Genomic DNA, 23730 nt, shown 5'->3' with positions numbered 1-23730 from the left:
TTCACACTAAAAATTTCATTCATGTGGATAAAAGAGATCTGGCTGATAGTCTACATGGATTTCCAAAAGACATTCTGCAAGGTCCTTCTACAAAGGCTCCTAAAGTAACTAAACAGTCATGGGATAAAAAGGAAGGTCGTTGCATGAATAAATAATTGATTAAACAATTGGAAGAAAGGGTAAGAGTAAATGGCCAATTATAATAGCAGAGGGAGGTCACCAATGGAGACCCACAGGGACTGTGCTGGGACTCATGCTGTCTAACATATTCTTAAATGCTGAGAAGCAGAGGGTGGGCTGTGAAGTAGCAAATTTTACCAAGAATACCAGCTTATTCAGGGGAAGAAATTTGAAGGCCAGTGGTGGAAAACTTCATAAGTACCTCTTAAAATGGAATTACCAGGCGACAACCTAAAGAAATGCAAAATAAGGAAAAAAAGAAGGTATATAGCAGTAATTTTATGTGATATTGCCATTCAGAAGCAAGCTTTTAGTCTTCCAGTGAATAAATAGACAATTCCTTGAAAATATTGGCAAGGTACATTGTTACAGAGAAAAAAAAAAAAAAAAAAAAAAGCCAAACAAAGAAACATAAAGAATTATTGAGAACAGAATAGGGAACAAAACATAAAACAAGATTATGCTTGAAAAAAGATCGACTGAGGGAGGCATACAAAAGAAGATTATGAAATTGTGAATGACAGGGAGAGATCAGTTGAGGAGGAACTGCTCACCATCTCTTCCTGTAGGAGAGCAAGAAAGCAGCATCATGTAGCACCAGGAGGTGATAAGTTCTCAAAAAGATGAAAGGAAGTTGTGCTCACAAGTTATACTTTAGTTGCAGAATTCCTTGCTTCAGCATCTTATGGATGCTAAAAATTCACAAAGATCCGAAAAGCAACCAGTCCAATGTACTGAAGAAATACAGTCCTAGGGGAATTAAATGAAAAATAAAAACAAATAAACCAAACCAAACAAACAAAAAACCTAGTAAACCAAACCAAAGCAATAAAGTGTTTTTTGAAACCACTGACCTGCAACTTGGATGATGGGAGAGTGTTTAATTAGACATTTGACAACTATTAAAACTCATCCCGCGGCATCTGCTGTTGGTCATTGCCAAGAGTAAGTTATTGGGCAGGATAGATCTTTGCTCAAACCAGTCTGGATGCTTTCAAATTACTAGACATTAATGCAAGGATATTATTGACACACCCTCGACTTCTGTGGCACAGCGACCACCATGGTTGGTGCTAGAGTTTTAAAGGTACTACTTAAATAAAATAGAAAGCTCTGAGTAATCTCAAAGCTGGCCAAAATGCTGAAAGAAACCAAACAATGCCTAGAAAAGTATTAGGAAGAACAAGTGCACACACGGCTGAGCCAGTTACCAGATCTGCAAAACACATGAGCTGAAAACAGAGAAACTGAGAGTGACAATGCAATGAGTCCTTTAAAAGAAATAATAAGCTCAGCCTGGGCAGCACAGAAACTTGTTCCCTTGACTACCGGAGACTTTTGGAATGGAAAAAACCCAGAGGTGACGGAGAGAATAAGTAAGTGCAGAAAGAAGGGTAAACACAGAATCTGATTAAAATGCACCAAGAGAGACTGAAAAAGATTCATGATGACTCCTTAGATGGTGTTATGCAAAAGACCGGGCAACAAGCAGACTTTATTGGGCCAACATGAATGCACAGACAGTAAAAATGGTCAGAAATCATTGCCACAGTGCAAAGTGCAAGAGACAGAATCACCAGGAATCTACGACAATTTGTGATGCATCCAGCAGAGCTTGGCAGCAATTGGTAATTGATGCATTTGTACATGGAGGAAACCACCGCCTGCTGATAATTGATTATTACAGTTGTTCTTTTGAAACTAACAGAAGTAAGCAAAACATTAGCCAACACTCTAGTGAATTACACTGAGGTAATAGTCACCAAATACTGTATTTGCAATGAGCTCATTTGAGATAATGGGTCACCATATACTTTGGAGGAATGTTGAAGACTTGTAAAGTATTGGGACTTCCAATATAGCTGGTAGTTCTTGTTACTGACAGTTTAATGGGCTGGCCAATGCTCACAAATAGGCAGACAGACACTAGCATGGACAAGACCTTTAGGTTTACAGACAATCTGTTATGGAATCAGATGCTTTACTGCCTCAGATGCTAACAAGCTGAAAACTCTACTTAGTAATGTTTGTGGAAAAGTCTTCTACAGCCCAGAGCTGCAAATCAAAGACAGGCAAATAGGGCAGAGGGGAGTAGAAGAGAGAAGGCAGCAAGCCCAGAACAATTGTTCAATAAACTATAACACAGTTCTAGGTAAGTTGGAGATAATGGTGTGTCTGGTGTCATCCTCTGGAAACTGTACTTGTTAATAAAGATTCACTTTATCTGCAATGCAGATAGAAAATGAAGACATTAATATCAGCTGCTTGAAGACATCTCTGGCCATACAACTGCTCCCCTCCCCCAGAAAAAAACTGATTTGTGATTCTGAAACAATAACAGAGAGAAATCTGAGCTACAATGTCATCATGACACGACGCTGCTCACTATGTAGAAAGGAGATGATTCAGGCCTGAGCATCAAGTAACACTTGAACCATATTATGCCATTCAAAAAGTTCAGACCCAAAGAGCTGACATCCTAGTGCTGTGATTACATGGAAGCATTGGTAAGAGCATTTTCAGTTTTATGTAGCTTTCATGCGCCATTAGGTAACTGGTGCAAAACCATTTGCAGAAAGGCTCTTAAAATGACTCCAGGAGATTGTTTCCTGCTCATTCACTCGACATGGGAGCTGAGCACTGATGCTGAGAGCAATGAGAGCTTTAGGACAGCCCAGATTTAAAAAAAAAAAAAAAAAAAAAAAAGCCTGTTTAAGTTTACATGTGTGGATCATCATTCAAGTGAGCAGTCCAAATAAGACAAAATAAAGGACAAATAAATAAAAACCTTTGCATCCAAGACAGAAATCCACACGTGTGGCAGAAAGCTTGGGGAAGATTTGCCTGGCTGAGGTAAATTCCTTTCATCTCAGAGGATGAAGAGATGACCATTTTGACACTATAGCCATATCACAGGTATTCTCTTGTGCAAATAATGGTTTAAATAAGAATTAAGATAAATTAAGGACATTCTGAATGTCATAAAGCAATGCAATCAGATAGGAAGGTGTTACCACACTCAGAATAATAGATGGCTGAAAGAATATGTTATTCTCCACACACGTAGCTTTGTCTTTGGCAACAATCTGGCTGATAAACCACTAGGTTTGTAAGCTGAGTGGCTCTTTAGATTCCTCTGTCACAACTAAATTTCCACTGAACATGGTATGATCTTAAACATGTAGAGCATATGAAGAGAGACTTTCATATAGCCACCTAAATGTCGGCATCTTAGTCTGAGAAACATTTAGATGTACTGAGGGACATAGTTTAGTGGGAAATACTGGTGATACGTGGATGGTTGGACTGGATGATCTTAGAGGTCTTTTCCAATCTTGGTGATTCTATGATTCTATGTATGTTGCACACTGTAACTATTCTCTGCAACTGCCCCTGTTCTCTTTATCTTATTAACCCTAGTTAAAAACAAGGAAACTTGTAATATGTGTAGCTTAACAGATGTTAACTCTTCCTCTGTTCATATGTTCTGTCTCCAGTCCTCTTCCTTTTATCAGATTGGGAAAGCTCGGGATCATTTCTTTTTTATGTTTGCCAGAATCAAGTATAATTTGTTTTTTGGACTATACCACAACAGAATTTTGCATTAGTGATCTTAATGTACTAGTAGCATGTTAGAACACATCTGATATCATAACAGCAGAACTTGGCTCCTCATCGACCCTACACTTAGAATTACAGTGCAGCATTCCTGCCTGGCAAATGTCAAACTGGAGAATATGAAGGCAATCACATATATATGTAAATGAAGTAATTGTGACTGTTTATCAACTTTCTGTTCTTCTTAATTACAAAGTAATCTTCATCCAAATTTTGCATAAACAGCTACAATTACATTTATTTTTTTGAAAATAGTATGGTCAATTAATTTTAATTAAATGTAATTCATGTGTTTTGTTTTGGTTTTTTTTTTTTTTTTTTCTCTAACAACCTCTTGTTCTCTCAGCTTTGCTTAACCCTCAGGATTTTCTCTAGCTTTCCATTCAAATATTGATGAAACTTAACGCTGGTTAGTTTTCATATATGACAAGATCATAACTTGATGTGCAGTGCTATCCCTTAAAAATCACTTAAGGCAATTGCAGCTACCACTGTAACACGATAAACTTGACAATAGACTGTTAGTTCAAAAGAACCCAGTAATTTCATTTATTTCTCATTCTTCAAAACATCTACAATGACATGAAAGAAATGTCAAGTTAAAAATAACAATTCATGGGTCATGGTATCTACCGTCGTTTCATTACATTACATCTGTGAGCAGATGAAAGCTGCTCTGGCATTCAGGCTTTAGGTGAGCTGGCAAATGAAGAAAAGCTTAATCTGATCCATTTTAAGATTATCAGTTATTCAAAGACATCCAGTTGGTACACCAACTCAGCCTCAGGATCACAACAATTTGTCTTGCTGTGTTCTGCATGGGAACCGCACTGCAGCCCCCAGACAGTGCCTATCTATGCTATCACAATATGACACTCAGCTGTAGAAGAGGAGCTGCAATAGACCCTCCAGCCCATTCTAAACACCTTTCTCCCTATGCTGGAAGCCTACTATTAAAAAAAACAGCTGCTTTATCTTTTATAAAATATAATAAATGAGTGAAAATGGTAGACTCGGTAATATGACGAAAAGAAAGAGGATTGCAAAGGCAATACCTTCTGTATCCTACGCATCTATAGAAGTATCTAGAAGCACTGGATCTGTTAAGCTCATCTTCTCCTCTGAGACACATATGATAAAAAGGAAAGAGAACTCCTCCTTATTTCAGAACTACATTGCTTTAAACTAGCAAAACTTTAAGGCTGGTCTTTCTTCCACAGAGCAATTATTGCTTCATCTTAAGAGAGACAGAGGAAGCTGATATCTAACAGAAGGGATATTTCAAGGCATCCTTTGCTTTAAGCTATCTATAAGAAATATGAAGCTTAAATAAAGGAGTGATAGGTCTTTTAGAAATCCTGGCACAAAAAAGGACAGACAGTCAGAGATATGGACGATTATAGGTGCCCATTTCAGAAAGTATCCACCTAATGTCACTGCCCAGCATTTGGGGAGAATGGATCTCATATATAAGAATGACATATGTAATAAAAATTGAAAACATTCTCAAGGAGAGAAAATCCATAGACAGAGGAGCGTTTCACCAGGATGTGTGTGTGTGTATGTGTGTGTGTGGGGGGGGAATGTTTCATTTTATCTGCTGTTTTTTGTTTTGTTTTTTTTTTCCAGAAACCATCACGTCTGCAGCTAGTGGGTTGAGTGCATGCACAAATTAAATTTACAGATTTCATAAAGCAATTCATTCTGCTTGAATGTAATAGCAGTAATTTTTCATGTAAGTCAGCAAAATACAATCCATAAAGGAAAAGTACTTCCCTTACTTCAAACTCTATTGTTCTTATTCAATCCGAACGTGAACTGGAGCTAAATAATTTACTGTGTAAATTTCATTTTTAATTTTATGCTATTCCAAAGAAAGGAGTGAGAGAAAGAGAGAGAGAGAGACGCTTCAAAGCTTTGAATCCTTGTATCCTAATGTCTCAACAGCAAAATAATCTAAGGAGCGCGCTTCAGCAGAAATGATTGCTGGGATCCATAATAGGATTGCTATAACTCAATAGTGTTTTATAAATTTTTGATTCACTCTGAGTTTTTGACAGCTGGCCAACTTCCAGTTTTTATCTGATCATCTTTGCATTAATAATACATTACAATAAGTTTCTCTGAAAAGTGGCCACTTTTTTCTTACTGAACACTTTACTTTTGCCAGCATAATATTGACTTGGGTTTATAATCAATTCCTGTTCAGTTTGATCATGCTTAGCATGAAACTAAAATATTTGCTGCTAGACAGCTGCCAATACAAATGTCATCATTGTTCTAGTCTAACGAATTCCGTCGGTTGCTAAATGATCCACCCTGCAGGTTGCAAATACGTAATGGGCTGGAGCTCAAAGCTTCAAAGGCATCAGGATGTGAGTAATTGTACTTACATGAGACTCCCATTCCACTGCCACAGAAATGCTTCCTCCCAGCAAGACTGCCCATTTCCATACAGCAGTCTTCTGAGAAACCTGTGGCTTGCTCACCGACTAGAAAGACTGTACCTTTCTATCTAGGCAAAAACATGAAAGAAAATATCTTAAAAATTCTTTAGTTGCCTTACCCAACCTTCTCTGGCACATATGAAAATTAATTTGGAAGAGGAAAAAGCCCCATTAGAAAAGGTCATATTTCTCACAGAAAAGGAATTTTCAGCAAGATGAAAGTCACGTATTTTTATCTGGCTATATAATCATAATATTTACGCAGATTAATTGTGCTTGATTGCTATCAGGAAACAAAACAGTTCAAGAAATACAATTGTGTAACTAACTCGGTTAACTTGCTTCCTAGCTGCTTAATACACATTATGCCATCTGACATGGCAGCATGATGTCCAAAAAGCTCTGCCATACCTGGCCTGTGTACTCTGGAATTTTCTCACCAGGGAGGACTGTAGCTCTCTTTTTGCCTGTAAAGCTTATGGAACAGCTCTCTGACAAGTCCAAAATCATAGAAAAGACATCGAATCATAGAATCATAGACTGCCGTAGGTTGGAAGGGACCTTAAGGATCACTGAGTTTTAACCCCCCCCGTCATGGGCAGGATTGCCAACCAGTAGGTCTAAGCTCTGTGAATGTGATTACTTTGCCTATCAGGAAAAGATGAGCATGCACAGTTCTAGAAATCCCATGATGGTAACAAACAATTTGTGCTTTGTGGAAGAGGACCATCATGTGAGAATCTACCTGGGAGATATAAATATTGGAGTCTGGCCTAAGTGAAGCTGCATGGTGGTCCATCTGTTTGAGAGGCAAAACAGGCCCACAGAAGTGGCAGAGTCACAGAGCAAATGCCAGACACCCTCCCTGGTCCTCACAGCACTGCCTTTGCTGCCACAGACTGTGCTTTGACAGAGTTAAATGCTCTGAGGGTCTGGCACCTTGCATGTGCCTGCAACTGATAATGTGTGCTGTTCAGCTCATGCCCAACCAAGATCTCCAGAGAAAGTGAGAAAAAGGAAAACAGTCGTATATATTTACCACAAAGCAATGGATTTTTCATGTTAAAGGATGCCTTAGAATTTCATAAAATCACTTCTGCTGTCCAGCCTAGTTTTATAATTAATCATTACCTTCCAGGTGTCCCCTTTATAAAATGATAACATGGAAATATGAGTTTATATCTAAATGCAATTACATATAATATTTATTGCTTAATATAGTAAATTTCTTCTTTTTCCAAGGCAACAGGCAATTGGTCTGAGAAACACAATATACGTGAACCACCCGACAATGCTATAAAGCACTGCATATATTTACAGTGTCCCCATAGCAATGACACTGCAAATTCTAACATAGCAAGATGGCCCTTATGAAAATTATCTCCTTAGATCTGATCATTAGAGATATATTTTCAGAAATATGTTGCATCTTCCCTGAAATTTAAGCCTCTTGAAGAAAAGCAATCAGAATCCTGTCTCTGAAAACTGGATGGCTTATCTATGGAAGTCCTGTGGCACATGACAGAACTATGCCCCAAGTCTCAGCCTTAGTGATCTCAAAGAATAAACTCCTTTTATACAGTTTCATCTCACTTGGGGCAAACAAGGAAGATGAGAATAAGAGTTTGCTGCAGCTGCTATCTCCTTCTTGGAAGAGGCTGTCAAACAGCTTGAAAGGAAAGGAAGACACAAAGAGCTGAGTGCAGAGGGAACCCATCAGATCAACATGCTAGAAAGCAACATTTAATTGGAATTAAAATTGAAAAGAACTGGGCACTGACCTTCTACTTTTGTGATGAATCAGTATGCCTATGATGAATCAATTAATGGTTAAACAACAGAAATAGAATTCAAATGAAACAAATAAGCCTTAACATAGACATCAGTGAAATTTTTGTTCTGGGATGCTGCAAAACCAGAGCTCATTATTTTTAATGCATGCTTTCCATTTCCTCGAGGTGGGCTTCCTAGTCCTCAGGTTGGGTAAAGGTGGCAGATGGATGGGTCTGCAGAGATTGCTGAATACATGTGAATGACACATGGGACTGATTTAAAAATTACCTTTTGTCTCACCAAACAAGAGAAAGATGACAGTTTCAGATTCACTCACATCACTGTTCTTCTGCAAATCCACAACAGCAACTCCATCACTGATAAAGTATATAAACCTCCCCATTCCAACACAGGCAAGCATAACTTATGTGGCAGCGAAGGAAGTCTGGAAGCAAGAAAGAAATGCAACCCTCGTTTCCTTTCTGACAGCATAATTTGTTTCTTTCAGATTTGAAAGAGAAAATGGACAGGAAAGAAAAAATTAAAATTCTTTCTCACAGTCCTGCACATACAAAATGAGAAAGATGATCCCTATGCCACCAAGCACACGGAAAATGATTTTCTAATACAAAAACAAAACAAAACTAAAATGCATTTCAACCATGGCTTTCCAAACTCTCATTTGTTTATACTTTTTTTCCAATGGGAAGGGTGATGTGGTTTTGTTTGTACTTTCCATTGAAGCATCAAAAGATGCAGTTAATTGGTGTCCTCTTGCCTATGAACTGTCATTATGACTCGAAATAGAAAGCTGATACTATGCAGAGTCTTGCACAGAGGTAGTTAGTTTTCACTATGGAGAAGTAACCAGAAATCCCAATAGGTTGCAAAAATACATCAGATGTAAACTGGAAATATATGAGCAGGAATCGTCAAAAAGTACATCTCTGGTAATCACATTTTCACTTTGCCAAAGAAGAAGGAAGTTTTGAGTTCTGTGCATGTGTTTTTTTCCCCTACAGAAACAATCATTCTTCCATTAATGTACAGCTGTCATGACTTGTGATTTCCTACCACAATGGATGTTTGAGGTTCTGTCCAAGCATCTTGACACCTAATTTTCTCTGACAACAATCATTCCTGTCACAAATGCCAGTGGAGAATGTTACAATAGAAGAAAGTGAAATTCACTGCTTTCATAACCACATCACATTGTTACAGTGATTGAAGGTCAAGCATCAGGAATACACAGGGTTTTGTGTGGTTGTGGCAACAATACATTGAGTGGCTGATGCCCAGGAAATCACCTTTTATTGTTTCCTTTTGTGTTACACATATCCTTGTGTTTTACTGTAGACTAACTTGACCTGTTGTGTGATGTGCGCCATCTGAAAATCGATATCATGGTCTTTGTTCCTTTCTTTGTACCATTGGTCAAACAAAAGAAAGGCATCTTTCCTTTTTTTCTTTTTTTTTTTCTTTTTCTTTCGTTTCTTTTCTTTTTTCTTTTTTTTTTTTCCTTGTGAGATCATCTGAGCTGACCCAGTGGGTATTAAAATCTCAAAAGAAGGTTGCTTCCATTCAGAGGAAATGCATTCAAAACATGCTGAGATTCTCATCTATTAACTGTGAAGCTGACTCATGCAGTTGGGGAGGGGACCCAAACCCAGATACTTACCAGAAGAATATCACAAGTTCTCATCTTTGGCCTGAGGCAACATGGGCATTTCATTACATCAGTGCATCTCCTGGTTTTTTGTTTATAATGACACTGCCATATCTCAGGATGATCCCTGCTTGGCCGTAAATCACACCTCACCCAGCTTCTGACTCAGACAGCAGCCCCTGAGCGCTTGAGAGCGACAGACAGAATCCAAAGTGTTTTTCAGCCATAGAAATGAGTATTTTTAGTTGCAGATATTGGACAGAGGCTCGGTTTGTTTTCCAATCGAGTCAAACCAGTTTGTTTTTTTCTATTGCCAAGCCATATGCATGTAGGTCCTTGGTTTTCCATGTTCAGGGTGTCTGGGGAAGACAGTAGCTGTTAAATGCACACTTTACACTTTTGGTCACAGGTGCTGGGAATCAGATGATTCTCTACAGAGTTGCAGAGGCCAAATCCTTTTCTCCTTCATATTTCTTGCTCATCTTCTTTGTTCTCATTGTTTCCTGACGCTGGCACAAGCATTTCCTCTTTAAGTGATGCTTTAACATGGATATTCCCCTATGTCTGTCATTCTTCCTTGGACTAACATTTGCATGGCAGATGGTGCAAATGGCCCAGCAAATATTTACTGGATCAGTGTTAGAAAATAAAAGAAAAGCAAAACAAAACAAAACAAAAACACCCCAGCTGCCAGGCTGATGACTTTTTGGCACCATATCGTGTGGCACCAGTCACCAGGATGGGCAAAACACCACGGGAAGATAATTGATGTTGAACTTGCTGGATTTTTAATATTGATTTTTGAATCCTGTTGCTTTCAGCACCCCCAAAGGGGAGGTACAAGGACAGGAACCTTTCTCCTTCCTTCACAGAGTCTGCCTTTGTCTCATTGCTTCAGTGTAAAAGTAGTATTATCAAAGATTAATAGATTCCCCTTTTAAATAAAAAACAGCCATAGCTGTTTCTAGAGTCATATTAATTACTGAAAACAGACTGAGCTCTTTGCAAGTGGAGCTGGTGAAATTCTCATGGAAAATTCTGGGATAAATATACTAATAATTTAAACAGTGATGGAAATACGGGGAGAAGATCAATGTTCAGAGTAACCTATTGGATGCTGCTCAGGCTTTTGGAGGCATACACTGGGCATACCAGAGAAAGAGCAGTGAAGCGCCTACACAGTGAAATTGCTGTATTTCGCCTTTTAATTGCAAGGTCCTTGACAACCCTGATTCCTCTATTTTGGCCTTTTCTTGGTAGCTGAGCTCATTGGGAGAACATCTCTGATAATGAAGGATGAGAAAGTGTCATGAATTCCAATGAAGAAAAAGCCATTTCTCCTACTACCTTAACACTTTGTGTGGATGCAAAATAACTGCAAATTACGTTATAAAATATATTATATATCCAAACTGAGGTTATTTTCTGATGAGTTCACATATCCCATAATTTAACAACAACAACAACAAAAAAGTATTCTGTTAATATTCAAATGAAAAAAAGAGACGAAAATGGAAAAAAGAAAAGCCAAAAGTATCTTTCTTCTCCCATTAGTCCTTCAGGAAAGACTCATTTTCTCTTTAAGTCTAAACACTGGAAAAAGAAGAGAATGTATACACAGCAAATATCAGGCAAGAGAAGAAAGAAAATTCACTCTCCTGTAATTGTATTTTGCCCATTTATCTTGCACTGTAAACTATGAACTAAATGAGAATGTTTTGTGAACCAGAAAAGAGAAAAACAACACAGTACTGATTAATCTAGTTCACCCAATGTTCTCTCCTTGATCTTGTGGCATTTCAGAAGGCAGTGTTCATTGGTTGCCAAGTTTAAACAAATATCATTTTATCCTTGGAGTCAAAAAGGAGTCGAGAGTTCCTCCATAGGAAAACTGAAGTGACTTCAAAATCTTTGCACGATGTCCATGGAAGACAAGACTTTTATTGACTCCTCTCTCCAGAAATGCTTTTATCACTTTCAAATGAATCTTGATTTGCCAGTATTATGCACCCTATCCACAAAACTGGGAACATTTGAATTCACATCTGAGATATTCAAAATTTCAACACAAGACATGGGCACCCATAAACAGTGAAAAGCTTTAGCTACAGATGCTATTCCAGAGCAAAACTTTGTACTCCAGTCCCAATAAGTAGATTCATACCATTCATAAAGAGCATGTTATTGGCATATGGAGAGCAAAATTTGCAAAAGCATTAGTGAGAATCATTTATTTAACAATACAGACTCACAGACTGGGACCACAAATCTGAAGAAGATGGAGTGGGATATTAAAAATGTTTGAAGGTCTTGACCAGTAAAAATTAATTAAAAATAAATAGTAAAAAAGAAAAACAAAAACAAAGAACATTTGACTCTGAACCTCAAACCCAACTAACTGCTAATTAAAAATGTCACTTTGTGCTTGGTTTTCAGGCATTCTCATCTCTGAAACCACTAATTCTTGAGGTAATCTCAATTTAGCTGAATTTTCTGCTGATCTTCAGCAAACAGAAACAGTTAAAGAAACATATAGTAACTTACCCAACTGGTCTGTACTGATTTCTAAAGAAAATCATCAGAGTTCAAGTAATTTGTCAATGTTTTAATCTTCCTCTAGCAGCACACCAAAAAGAGTCTTTCTGCCATCATTTCTTCCATTTCCTCTCAGTGATTCCTAAGCAGAGGCTAATCTCTGTGAAGCACCTGCAAGCTGCCATCTTCTTAAGCCAAGAAATCCACCAAAGGATATTGGATATTGAATTTCACTGGCCCATGATAAAGTATCACCAGCTTTTTATTTTAACTCATTGCTTTTATGTGGTAAACAGCAGAGGTTAAGGGAGAAAAGAGAAGATTCTATTTTTTGGCCAGTTTTGCTTTTTTTTTTTTTTTTTTTAGACAAAGGTGGTTTAAAACTAAGTGTCATTAGAAACAGACATGCTACAGAAGGTGTTAGAGCTTAATATGCCAGCAAAGAGTACAATATCAAAAATAAATATAATTTAAAAGTGGTTTTAGATTTTGTATGCAAATCTGTTCATTTCACCATTGAGGAAGCAGCCATAAAGTCATCGGCCAGTTCCTCAGCTGGAGGGACTTGGCAAAGTTGTGCTGAATCCCATGGCCCTATTGCTGGGGAAAGATTCAGTCTTGTTTCATTACATATGTTCTGTCTCTCTGGACACAGGACTTTCCCTATGCATCCCTACACATGGAAGTCTGATTCCTACGTATGTATCACACACACACGCTGTATGCACAGATACAAATACTACAGGAAAGGCTGCTCGCAGTTTCTGTAGCTGAAAGTGTCTTGTAGAGAGAGCACTGTGCTTTCACAAAGCTTATTGCTCTGTTAGAAGACTGCAGTTTTCTGTGTGGAATTGCCACCTCAGATTGCAGGTTTTTTTGAAATTTTCAGCCGCAACATTCAGCAAATAAGATGTGGGGAGAAAATTGTTTTGCCCATCTTGAGAAAAGGGTCTCTCTTGAAAGGCTAGAGGAGAAAGCAGTTCAAATATATGCAAGCACTGAGGATAAGCTGTAATGTTCAGGTCCCTACCTATAAGAGGGGTTCAGCTGACCCTACTCTTCCCATGGCATTGTAAAGATTCATTAAAGTTTGCAGTGTGTTTAGATAGAGTGAGAAGAACTATAGAACATAGTTGAGTGGCAAATGAATAATTCTGTCTTTAGAGCTGTGCCTGAGCAGTGTGCAGTAAATAAGGCCTGGGGCCAAATGCCAAGCAATGAGGATAAAAGAACATATTGAATAGCTGCTCATTAAGCGAGCACCATCCATCCTGTGCCCTGCTGAAGCAGGTGTCCTGGGGAAAAGTAATAGTATGCAACCTTGTAATTAAAACTGTATCATAATGCATATTCACCAGGAGGCAAAATTAAGGATGCCCTGAAAAATTCATTCTGACATTGCCTAACTTTTGGGTACTGGACTTTGCAACTTCTATGTTCTTGTGTCTTATACATATAATTTCTTATTTTTACTGTTTTCTGTATTTTGGGAGGTAGAGACTTATGATATCGGATAGCAGGAGAATTTCTTCGAGCCAACAGACTGAAGCAAAAGTAGCTGCATCTGTCTGAACAGCACGGAACAGTGCTAAAAGGAGAAGCTTTAACTTTAACTGTAAGCAATATAAAGAAATCTAAAGACCAGGAATCATTAGTCTATGGCCTATATATAATAGATACTGAGGCTCATCAAGGTTAGATCTTGTTACATACCTTGATATACCTGGTTGGCAATTTGGTTAAATTTCATAACAAACTTCTGTTAGCAGATTTTCTACCAAATAAACTGTAAATTCTTTGACTTTCTCCTCCTTATTTGATACTTTTCTTTATATTGTGTATTGTTTTTTTTTTTTCCTAAATCATTTTCATACTTATCCCAAAAATATATTAAAGAAATACTGAAGAATTTTCCACATTTATTTTTTTTTCTTAAGTTCTTACAGTCTTTTCTCCTTTTCTGTCTGATCCAATTACTGCCTACATTTTTTGTCTCTGTTTAAATGATAGTTTGTCTATACCTATGCAGTAGGAAAATGACTAAATATAGAAATACTTTTATACTTACATATATATGCACATGTGCAGATGTATACACATCTTCTATGTGCACATAAAGTACTCATAAAGGCACATGATAATTCTCCCTCTTTTCTTTCAGTGGAACTGCTTTCACTTTTAATGAAAACAAACTTTATTCCTTTGTTGACCTCCAGACATTTAGGCTGAGTGAAGGATGTCCCAGTACCTTTGCACCCATAGCCTGGGGACTGCATAGCTAGGGCAGAAAATCCCAGCTGGGCCTGCTCCCAGGTCACAGTGGAAGGGAGATGACCAGCTCCTTCCAGGGACTTGTGACCCTTCTCAGCCAGCTACCCTGCAAACATGAGGACCAAGGAAATCTGGTTTAATCAACTACTGAATTTAGTATTCTCAGTGCTCAACCTATGGGATCATGCTCTGTTTACTGTGCATCTGATATGGAACATAAAATTATTTACTTTCCCATGAGATTCTAATGGAATTTGTTTAGGTGCTCAACTTATATTGTAATTGGCTGTTTGCTGTTTTGCCAGCAGTAACAAACTGGGAACAGAAAAAAGGAGGAATCTGTAACTTGCTCAAGGAAGATAGCTACCTAGTAAACTTCTTGTGGGGAATCACATTTACCTGCAGCTACACCCAACCCCATTTGGTTTTTTATCAGACCTTACTTTTCTCAGCTCTAGTCCTATCTAGGAAATACCTGGCTTTCAGTTCAGTCTAGACTGACACGTTTTTCAGCAATACATTCTGTATAAAGCACATACTTAATAGATGATCTCTTTCAGAAACCTTTTGAATCATTTATTTTTAAATACACTGTTTTCCCACTGTCTTATTTACAAAGCAAGAGAGGTCTTCATACACCAAATGATATTTTATAGGCCTTGAGGGAAGAGAAAAATTTCTAAAGTCAACAGAAGTGTTTTTCTTATATAGTAAGTCATTAATTTAATTCCAACATCTAGTTCTCATTCCCTTTTCCCCCAGAAATAGTGCTTGAAGTTAAGCTTCAAGAGCTTTTGACTTTCAGCCGCTAAAACAGTTATAGTTTCTAAAAAAATATTGTGCATGCAGAGGCTTAGGGCTAGCACAGTGTTAAGGTAAAGCTAGAAGAAAGGAGACAGTGTTGTGCTTTCATTTCTTCAGACAAGTAACTGTAAATAGAACAACTAATGAGGATGAGCTTCCAACATATTTGTGTCTTGGTCTGCCAGGTGGCTTTCATAGCGCAAGCTACAAGTGAAGCTTTCCCTGCATCTGGGATTCTTGTGTGCACTGCATGTGAAGAGGACCTGTGCCTGCCCAAGACTTGCTTACACAGATTTGTTGAAGTCTAGCACAGGCTGGATTCATGCCACAGCCTTCCCTGAAGTGTGAGATGCTCCACAAATATCTGCTGTCTTATGGCCCTATTTACATAAAACTCAAAGGATTTTAAGGTTTTTTTTCCCCATCCAGATTATGAAACACAGAGGCATTTCATGATCTATGATCCAAGCACGCCATACGCTGGGTTGCACCTGAGCTCCAAAATGAAATATGAACAGAGGGAAGAAAGGTGTGCTCCTGCTCAGGTCAATTACTGTAGGAGGATCACAGGTCAGGCTGTAGCATGCATAGGTAGGTAAGTGTGAACATGTCTGTTAACATGTTCTCTGACCTGCTTGCCTTTACAATATCTTTGACTGAGACTGACTGACTGGCTCACAAATCATAAGATGCAGAAACACACAGAAAGCATCATGGAACTTTTGTTTCTGGAAGAAATTAGGGTCAAGATACTGCTAGCCAAGAGCATCTTTGGTATGCATAAATCCCTGGGAAAGAGACAGCTTAATGATCTAGATGCTTATCACAAAGCCAATACTTATCCACAGTCCTCTTCAGATATTGGTTACAGAAACACCACTGAATCAATTTAGACTGAGCACAAGGAAAGCTGAAGGCACAGTTGCAGCTCTACCTTCCCTAACAAGCAAGCACTGTTTCTTTTGTCATGAAGTTACCCGAGGTCTTTGGGCTAGCTCAGACAGCTTGAAATAAGAATAGGTAAATATGTAAATGCATTAAACATGTCCAGAAATTACATCTGAAAACACCATCACTGGTTTATCATCAGAACATGGAAAGCTCACTTGAGATGGCTCCATGGCTCGTGGACATCTCAGAGCCACAGAGGTGGTGCCAGTATTATAGCAGTATGTCCTTACACTGCACTGGGTATGCTGGCATTGAGGTAATTTAAAAATCTTTGAGCCAGGAATCTGCAGGAAAAATAAAAGGTACATAACTGTCTAGTCAGATCTGTCTTGGGAATCATAATTTCAGACCTGCCTTCCCATGGCCTGGGACCAAGAAACACTTACCCACCATGTTCTTTCCCCTTGACTCTGCTGAATTCACTGCAAACAGCAGTGACTATGGGAGGGGTTCAGCAAAGCTTGTTGCATTTGGCAAGTTTGATAGTTGCTTACTGGATATCAGACGAGTGCTCAAAGGTAGTCAGGAGTCTTTCCATTTAAAATCAGAAGTGAGGCTTCCTTGTCTCCTCTGGCTTAATGATGCTTTATGACCTGCAGGCAGAAGAGAAAGGAGTGATGGCAGTGAACAGTGAACAAATGTGAGAGAGTGAAGCAGTGTCCAAGTATGTGGATGGCTCCTCTGTTTTACAGCCCAAACTTTCTATATTTGGAGCAATAAGAGGAACTTTTTCATTAGAGCCATAGATAAGAACATTTTCTTGCAGCTTGTTCCGTTTGATGCCAGGCCTACAGCAATGGTCTGCTCAAAACTGCTTCTGGCAACTCTGGAAAAACATACAGACAACAGAAAAGAAAAACAAGAATGTGCTGCAGTGGTAGAAATCTTAATAATAACATTAATAATAACATCTATTACCCTCATTTATGTTTAACATAAGCTGGTAGCACAAACTGCAGAACTGCTGCAGTTGCCATGAGAAGGGAGCTCTAAACTAAAGGGGTAGTAAGTGATAAACCTAACTTTTCTGATGTTTGCAGGTCCTTAGACATGCCTATAAGTATATTCATTCTGGTCCACCACATACAGAGAAATTAAGGTGGGTTCATCTATTTTTGGCTCACAGTGCAATAAAATGGTAATTGTGTAGCTCCTTGTCAAGATGAGAGGAGTGAAAGGACAGAGGGAGCCTTGAGAAAGAGCAGTTCAGAAAATTCAGTTGCTTGCTCCCGCACATTTCCTCTTCATGTGAGACCTTTCCAAGAAAGGTTCGTTTGAGAAAAATATATCTGTGCTTAATAATACCAAATTACAGTTATAGCACATTGAAGTTCCAGTGTAATACAATTTCTACATACCTGCTTAAAGATGTGCATTTATTTAAATTGCATCCTTAGTCAGCAAAGGATTCAAATCCCTTATGAGCCTCAAGGACTTGCAATTACTTTTCAGGCTGGAGTATAATACATCTAAGTAGGAAAAAGAGACCTTGAAAAACAGTAATGTGACAAATGGAATCAGAATCAAGCCTGAAAGGTATATTTTTAAATATCAACAGTAATAAAAAGTTATGCATAGTGTATGAGAAGGACTGTCTCAGCACTGGGTATTTGGCTATTATTATTCCTCTAACATGTTAATAACATCCTTGTCATCTGGACAAGACACACTACAGCTCTATTTTGATACTTTATCTCTAGGCAACTGGGCCATATGGAACAGAAGACTAAAGTGTGCTGTGGATGCTGTAGGCCAAATTGTCCCCACCAGGATGTTCATCTACATAGCCAGTGAAGAACATCACAAATGTGGCCTTGACATTTGCCTTATAGTAATGAAAACTCACAGTTTGGTGTCAGTAAATGCAGCAAGTGCAAAACACATCCCACACACCGTATTAGAATTCTGAAGATTTATTATTTTACTGCGTTCAAGGAAGAAAAAAGACAGAATAAATATCACAGAAGATTTTCACTCGCTGTCCAGTCTGTTTCAGGGTTATGAGTGAAGCTATTTGTTCAGCATTAAGGCATTTCGGTTTAGGTATTGGACACCCCAGGGGAGACTTTTGCGTGTTTATTTTTCAGAATGGGGAACTGTGGGCTTTGTAACATGTGAAGACAGAAAGCAGAGTAATGTCTGAATCAGACTTCAGCTTTCCTGAGTATCTGAAAGCTCTACATTATACTTCATTCAAAATTGTTGATGTATCAAAAGGAACGTTAATGTTGGAAATAAACTAGTATATTACTAAAAAGAAATAAATATAGTCGCAAGATGATGAACAATTTATTTTCCTTTCAGTTAATTTCTCTTACATGAGAAATAACTGAGATTATACATTAATTTCTGCTTTGAGATAAATAAGTAAATAAATAAATAAATATTTAAATAAAATGAATTAAATCATAAGTCCTATACCAATGGAAAAAAAGTTAATAGAAATTTTAATGAAAGTGTGAACTACATTGTGCTTGAGTTCAATATCCTTGAAGTACAAGGCATTTATTCCCCAGGCTAAACAGATTTTGGGACCATCTACAAACAAGATGCATGATTCTTACAGGCTCTCCTGAAGAGCAGAATTATTATCATACATTAGATTTTGCTTCTTGATTAAAAAATCATATTAATTAAATGCAATTAAATTAAATTAAATTAAGAGCTGAAGATGCAGCAATCCATTTATTATTATTTTCTCACAGTGTGGGAGACACTCTAATAGAGCAATCACCCTCCCTCCCAGCCTCCCAGTCATGATTACTCAACATCCCTGGAGTACTCGCAGTGACTGTCTACATGGAATAGCCATATTACAGAGACACTTACACATTTTAATTCTCTTTTGTAAGATTTTTCTTGTGCAAAGAAAACCAATCATGTTGTGTCCTCTTGATCTTTCCGGTCATCACTTTCTCTGAATTGTTTTTGCTTTGTTGTGCTGTGAACTGCCTTTTTTTTGTGTCTCATTTTCTCATGTCTCTTTGAATTTCTACAGTCTACTTCACTATAACCACTCTAGAATTCCTGGAAACCCTCTTGAAAAGGACAGATGTCTTTTCTGATAGGTATTCTTACTGCATCTGTGTCGTATGGTCATTGTGAGCTCTCAAGAAGAATGGAATAGATTCCTCAAAGTAAGAACAGATAAATATTTTGGTATCTAAGGCAGGAGAGGACATCCAAATGGCACTTATGAGTTCATGTAGAGACTCCTGAACTAGCTTTAACCAAGTGACTTAAAGACTGGAGGTCTAGGAGATGTTAGTTAGGGAGGAGCTCCCATGCTGTCAGGGTTAAGTTGGCCCTCAGGAAACTGCAGCAGGAAGCGGGTTGACTACTCCTGAACCCAAGATGTTGCTAGTCTAGCTGTCAGGTCCTTCTGCCCTACTCTGCATGGATGCATGAAGGCTGGCAGTACAAAATGTGGTTGCTGCCCAGTATCTCTTCTTTCCTTTTTGATGAGCTATGTCCTCAGAAGTTGAAGGGACAGATGGAGGAAAGAAAGCAGGGAGGCAGGATTCCAGAGGACTTACAGATTCTTCCTTGAATGAGTATAAAACACCTTCTCTGAACACACAGCAGTATACAGTGCCAAAAGATTTGACCTGGACATACCTACAATTAGACTAGAAAGAATTGTTGTGCACTCCCCAAGTCATTCTCTGCTCCTCAGTAGGGTCTAAGAAGGGATTTCTCTTCTTTCAAGATGGTCAATTGAAGGAAGGATGAAAAGACTGAAATAATAACAACAAGCAAACAAACAAAGAAACCAAAAAACAACCAACCAAATTTTGCCCAAATTATTCACTCAAGCCATTGAAACTGGCATTTCAGCCACAAAGTCTCAACACTGATAAGACAGTGCAGATTACCATTGTCTCTAGGGTGGAGGAAGGTCTCTGCTAAAACACATTGCCTACCAGTAAGAAAATGGGTGATTAAGTTCTGTCTAGCTGAAGAATTGATAAGGGAATCTAGGGAAGAAAAGAAGACGTACCAAACAAGGCATTTCTTGCCAGGTAAGCCTTAAGTTTGCTGCGTAATGAGCAGTCTCATTACGCAGCAAACCTGTGATCTTGTTAAAACAAATATATTCTCCATGGATTTTTTTCTTCCTGAAAATATGAGAAAAAGTTATCTATTATTTGATGTTCCTGGGAGGCTGCAATCCTCCTGTGGGAAAACAACTGGGAGCTCAAGCAAGATTCCCTACAAAAATAAAACCAGACTCTTCAGTGATGAGCACACATGCCCCTAAGCAGCAGGAGAGTCAGTATTTTAGCGTGCATTTAATAGAAAATGCAATTATTTTATGCTGTTGTTCTCTCCTTTCCTCCACTAAGCTGGTATCACCCCTTTTCTGAAATGCCTGTTACTCTCAAGAGCTTTCACCCTACCTCCACACTCTCACCATCTGTGTGAAACTTCTTCCTATAAAATCTGCCTCACTCGTTCTTTATCTTAGTTCAGTTCACTGTTGACAACGTGTTCTCCCTACTGCCTTCCTTAATACCTTTTCTTTTCTCTCAGCAATATCATTTTATATGTTAACACTGTTATTTAGTATTGCCTCAGACTCCTGGATGCAGGTTATACCAAAGTAGGTTGTGTTCCATTTGCCACAGTGTCTGTATACATTATGTTTTTATCTCATGTAGCAGGTTTGTTTCAAGGACATTAAGAAAATGGGTCTGATCATGATTACACACTGCTGATTCAAGACACAGTTTTGTTTTCCTTTTGGAAATTCATGTTGGCCATATGTCTTTCTTTCTGGTATCTCTGGACAGCTTTTGCTTTGTGCTCCCTTATGACAGTTTGTTTCAGAAACAGATTAAACTCTAGTGCAAAATAATCTCTTTATGTTATCCAATTCACAGCAAATACTAACAGGAATTGTACTGAAAGGAAGATGCATTCTGTAAACAAGGTGAGAGGATAACAGCTTTTCCTTTGATACTTTTATACTCAGAAGCATAGGCTTGGAACACATTCTTTACCCCAACGCCAAATTCTGTTTAAGTCTTTGTTGGGGTACTAAGTTGTCTTTGCAAGGATTTATGAGTGCATACAGTAGTTCTGAGTAGATGGAGTGTTCTAGAATAGCCGAGTTAGTGGGCGGGGGGTTTAGATGTGTGTGTGTATAGGTTCTCTCGTGTGCATCAGGTTTTGCGTAGCGGGTGTATGCGTCTGCGTGGGATTTAGGATGATATATAAGGAGTGTGATGCAGCAATAAATTGAGAGAAGACATCATGGCATCTATGTTTGTGTCTCTCTCCCCCAGACGGTCGAGGTTCCGGGATAAGTCGGGTTAATTGGCGGATACGTCAAGTCTTCAACTTGCTTAACTGTATTTTTACTCAGGGTCACATCAGCCTGTAAGTCACAGTAGGAACCACCCAGAAATGAGCAGGCTGTTGATTTGCTGACAGATCTGTAAATAAATAGACACACATGGGTATTCTAAAACCACCCTCTACACTGAAGCCCTGCAGTCAAAAGATAATTTCTGAACCAAGTTGGTCAGTAGTCAGAAACTTCATCAGAGCCGGTTCCCTAGTCTTTTGCAGTTCACTTATTCTCACTGTACACTGTTGATAAAGATCAGCCATTTCCTCATTGTATTTTAAAATAGTTTTAAGCAAGTAGGGTTTATTTGTAACATATGCTCACACATGAAGCAAGAAAAAAAGCTTGCTGGGTGTCCATTCGTTTTCAGAGAACAATCAAAGTGTGCTCCTTAGCCTGAGGAATCAAATTGTAAGCCTTTCAGGAAAACTGCACCATAAAATAGGCCAAACAAAATATAATTAAAATGGTTAGTAGTTTTCACTGCAGGAGTCCTGTTTTTCTCCCTGAAACATCAGCCATTGCTCCATTCATGTGATACTGAGTCAAATCTGCCACACAACTGCTCCATAGTGATAGTTCTTGGTCTCATGAAAACATGCTCTACTCTATGTACATCCATCAGACCTTTTGCTTCCTGCTGTTCAAGAACCCAGCAAGTGCATTCAAAGAAGAATTTTCTATACCCTACAGGGCTTCCCATCAACATAAAACTATCCCAAACTAGCACTCTTTCAGAGACCTGCCAAAAGTGAGCAAACAAACATTTGCCATATGGAGTAAAATGTTTAAGCAAGAGACCATTCAGTTTCCCATGACAGCAGTTCCTGTGTCTGGTGCATATTCGCCCCTTAGATGACAAGATTTGTATTACATCCTAAAAAAAAAAAAGTGTTACTGTTGCTGGTTGTGGTGGTGGCTTTTAATGGAGGATGGTAGAAGAACTGGTAGTACACCCCTGAAACTGTAATACACAATACATGAAGTGGTTCAATATATAAAATAGTAGCAAAGGATAGCAGATCCACAATAGAACATATTGCACCGTTTCTGAAAGAGAATGACACTGGGGAAGGGCAGGCAGATGGATTTAAAGGAAAGACTGCTTTTCTACAAAAATATCCTTTTCCATTTCTAAAGCTTTTGACCTTGAAGTCCATTTATCAGCTTAATTAAACAGTGCATATACATAGTTCAAAACAAAAACTATTTAATGATATGAAAGGCTATGCATCATCCCACAGAAATACTTTCACTTTATTTTCTTAAAGAATTCTGCATTCCCATTTTAAAGTATCAAAATAAATAAATAAATACATACATAAAAAAGAAATGAAAAGAAAAAAAAAAGAAAAAAAAGAAAAAAGGATGTTGTGGTTTGTATTATCTAACCAATGAACCAGGGAACCAGCTGCAGATTCATTTTCTGTATGATTTCCCTGATGGATACATTCAGGATGCCATGGTCAGGAGTAGGTAAAACAACCCTTGGGAAGAGGTCAAAAATGATGCTATCAGAGAACAGAATGCCTTGGGACAGACACAGAAAATTAAAAAAAACAACACACAGAAAAATATCACCAAACAGATAAGGAATGTGCAGACAGAGCCACCACTAACTTAATCATTTTAGCTTCTCTTATTTAAATCACCTTTAATCCTTCATCTGCAATTAATAAGATTTGCTATTTAAAATAGTTCAGAGGGTTCCGTGCTTATTGCTGAAACATAAAAGTAAAATTCTGGCCTTTCATCATCTAAAATATATATAAAACTTGGTGAATCAAAAGTCTCTTTCAAACACCTCTGAGGTTGACAAGTTAAAAAACTGCCCCAAATGAACAGTTTATTGTCAAAAACCCACCACAGAGCAGCAAAGGTAGAAGGCAAGATAATACTCAGTGGTATACAGAGCCAGCATCAAAGAAAGAATGCAGTCTATCTATTTTGGAAGACAATTTTTCACTTAAAGTAAAACGTAAGCCATTAAAGGTGCACAGATTACTTTTTTCATCCCAAATAATGCCAGACAGTCTGGGCACATGGGTGGATGGAAAAAATAAGTACAGGGAAACAACCCCAGCTGAATGTTAAATGTGGATTCTCATAACAGCAGTGACAGAAATTGTAAT

General features: G+C 38.2%; 1 long non-coding RNA gene across 2 annotated transcripts in view; it reads right to left on the bottom strand.

The window, feature by feature from the left end:
• The window catches only part of LOC116653323 (uncharacterized), an 80768-nt gene that overhangs the window by 43322 nt on the left and 13716 nt on the right, over positions 1-23730 (bottom strand). The window contains exons 2-5 of one of the 2 annotated variants that reach the window (XR_004306898.2): positions 19864-20363; positions 17604-17714; positions 16632-16838; positions 14138-16529 (exon numbers count right to left, since the gene is read on the bottom strand). This is a non-coding gene — a long non-coding RNA (uncharacterized LOC116653323). Of the gene's footprint in view, positions 1-14137; positions 16530-16631; positions 16839-17603; positions 17715-19863; positions 20364-23730 lie in introns of those variants that run through there. The other variant, XR_014943107.1, reaches the window with a different exon arrangement.

This window comes from Coturnix japonica, chromosome 1 (assembly GCF_054131305.1).
Source record: "Coturnix japonica strain WE chromosome 1, WE-NBRP24, whole genome shotgun sequence".
In the NCBI taxonomy this organism is placed as follows: Eukaryota; Metazoa; Chordata; class Aves; order Galliformes; family Phasianidae; genus Coturnix; species Coturnix japonica.
This window is presented reverse-complemented; position numbering and strand designations above follow the sequence as displayed.